Source organism: Ostrinia nubilalis, chromosome 9 (genome assembly GCF_963855985.1).
Source record: "Ostrinia nubilalis chromosome 9, ilOstNubi1.1, whole genome shotgun sequence".
Lineage (NCBI taxonomy): Eukaryota > Metazoa > Arthropoda > Insecta > Lepidoptera > Crambidae > Ostrinia > Ostrinia nubilalis.
The window spans coordinates 2,652,177-2,655,329 of record NC_087096.1 but is presented as its reverse complement, the minus strand read 5'-3'; positions in this window follow the sequence as shown (position 1 = coordinate 2,655,329).

The window sequence follows — 3,153 nt, the reverse complement described above, 5'->3', positions numbered from 1 at the left end:
TGTTTTGTTTATTTATTCAATTAAGTTTCCTTATACGTAAAATTCACGCACTTTTAAATATTGACCTTATAATATCATAATAAATATAATAATAATATTATGTAGGTAGGTACGTATCGTACATAATTTTATGCACATTTACAGGAAATTACAATCAATTCCAACATTGCGGTTTCATAATTATTGTTGCTACATCATATTATAAGTAAGTAGAACAACAGTATTGATTACAATTGAATCCTCTGTTGGCTATTAAGTAGTTATTTACAAAGTTGGATTGTCTCGATCCAGAGGTCCTAGGTTCGATTCCCAGGCGGGTCAGATAAAATTTAAACCTCACTTTGAGCCAGTTTTTTTGGGTTTTAAATCAATCTGAGTATTGAATATAGAGCAAAAAAATTACAAATTACCTATGTACTAATAGCACCGTTAGCTCCTCGCAGTAAGTCAAATGTGCTTGTGTTACGAGTGGGTTTACTATAATTTTCTTTTCATGATAGACCCATGAAATTGTTAATAAAATAAGCTGAAATTCTCGCGGACGAAGTAATAGGCGAAAGCTAATTAGATTCCTAATAAAAATGTAATAAAAAGAAACACAAAGATCATCGATTAAATTGTCTACTAGTTAATCGTGTGGCCTACATATTCGTTTGTAAAAATTAAATCACAACACGACATTTAATATTGTTATCGTTTTTACGCTTACGCACAGAATTTTCGCCTTTTAGAGGTAAGTAGGTAGGATGGTAGCTAGTTTAATTAATTGAAAGGCTTTTTCATCGTTGATCGTAAAAAATACCATAATATCTTTTATTATACCTTTCAACCGAAAGAGCAGAGGAGAGCACAAAATTAATTATAATTTTATAGACGAAGTGCATACGTTAAAGAGAGCATTTTATAATTAAGTAGTTATTGTTTAATAAAAGAAAAATCTAGTGAAATGTTATGAGATCCAGAGATCTTATTACAATTTATTAGCTGGAAGCAGTGGTAGGGTTTAATACTGGGACGTGCAAAACAGCCTTTTAAAAGCCCAACTTGCAATTTTAATTAAATGAGTTTAATGAGTTTTACTACGATAAGGTGGTTTCCGAGTAGGTAACATCTATTTTAAAAAGTCATGTTCAAAATAAATTATAAGAAAGCCTATGCTTCACATAAACTGCGAGTTCCGTACCGTACGCACTTATCCGGTTTCATTGCGATATTTTCTTTTAATTGCAATTAGATAATTGTGCAAGCGCAGTCCATTGAATCGGCTGTTACTTTTTAGTAGCAATTAATGCCTTATTTTTAACATGGTTTCCTAATAACTCATGGAATAAGTATACTTTAATATATTTCAGATTTGAAATTTCCTTTTAATTAACTTTAATTAATAGAAAAATATCCTACTATTTATAATTTACTACACTAGAACTTTAATAATTGTAACAAATAGACAAAATAATTAATTATGCACAGGTTTTTAATGATACAATGGTGTTGTCGCTACAACATCTAGTGAAAGGCATGAAAAAATCCAAATCAGAAATTACGAATAAGTACCTATAGGTATCTAAATAATCCTGCAGGCAAATGAAACAAAACATAAACTAGATTTTCTGAGTCCTAGAGTCCTAATTCGTTGTTTTAAAACTTGCACGCGCGTAGTCTTTCTATATCCATGCGAAAGGTCACTGACTCACTCACTCATCACGAAATCTCAGAACAAGTACTAACTAGGAGCCTCAAATTTTGCATGGGGGCTGCTACCTTTTAGAACGTAGGTGCTCACTAAGACAGGATTTTGCAAAATTCAACCCCTAAGGTAAAACGGTATCCACGCGTACGAAGTCGCGAGTAGCCGCTAGTATAGGTATAAGTACTCGCTTAAAATACGATACCTAACATGTGACATTATTAAGTAGCGTCGACTGTTGATTACGAATTAGTCCAGTCATTATAGTAAGTTCACCTCGGAATTCGAGATACCCAGCTGTAAGTCTGTAAATACGTGTATATTGACACCCTAAAAGTTGTCTCAAAACCTACATATGGTAGGGTGTAAGCAACTATTAAATTTCAAGGTCAACGGTCACAAAAATCGGTATTTTGCGCGTTTTTTAGAAATATCTCATTTCCTATGGGTTTTTTGCTATTTGTATTTATTATCAATATTGTAGAATACTAAATTCTCTACAAATTTGCTTCAAAAAATTTTTTTAAACGGTGAACCGTTTTCGAGATAGAGGGCGGAGAGCGCGCGCTCACTGCATCACTTCAGGTCAACTTAAGCGCTAATTCCCGTGGGAATTTCGGGAATTCCTTGTTGTAAATAAGCTTTAAGTTTACTAAGGTACCTACATGCCAAAGGACAATGACCAAAAGTGGTCCAAATGTCCACCACTAACGAGACCCATATTGGCTTATAGTCCATTAAATAGAGATTAACTTTCAGTATGGGACGAAAAAAAAATAAGCTGTCAGTAAAAAGTTATGACTGTTTGAAATAATGTACTGGTCCGATTTGAAAAATTATTTTTCTTATGGATAGCCCATTTATCAAGGATAGTTTTAGGATAAATAACATCACCCTACAACCAATACTAGGGGCGGAGCAGTAAAGACAAATGTTGTAAAAATGGAAAATATTATTCAAACTATTTTCACGCGTACAAAGTCGTCGGCACAGCTAGTATAATATTTAATAAAATTCATCTATAACCCCGCTTTACATGCGACATGACATAACATGCGTAGATTAGTCCAAAATGTGCAATGGATAGAATGATATCAAGAACATTTTTCGGATGAAAAGGTAAAAAACAGACTTTTCATTCAGTCATAACTTTTCACTGACAGCACATTTTTGATTGCGATTTGGTTATAATGAATCAGTATTTAGTAGACTATTTTACTACATAGGTCTCCTTAGTGGTGGACATTTGGACCACACTCCATACATTTTTGGTCATTGTCCTTTCAAGCGTCTAACTTTCGTTAAGCGTTTAGATTTTTCATACAAAAGGATTTTCCCGCTAATTCCTGTTCCCGTGGGAATTCCTAAGTATACTATAACCTGCCCAGGTGTATGAAGAATAATTGTACCAAGTTTCGTTAAAATCCGTCGAGTAGTTTTTGTTTCTATAAGGAACATACAGACGG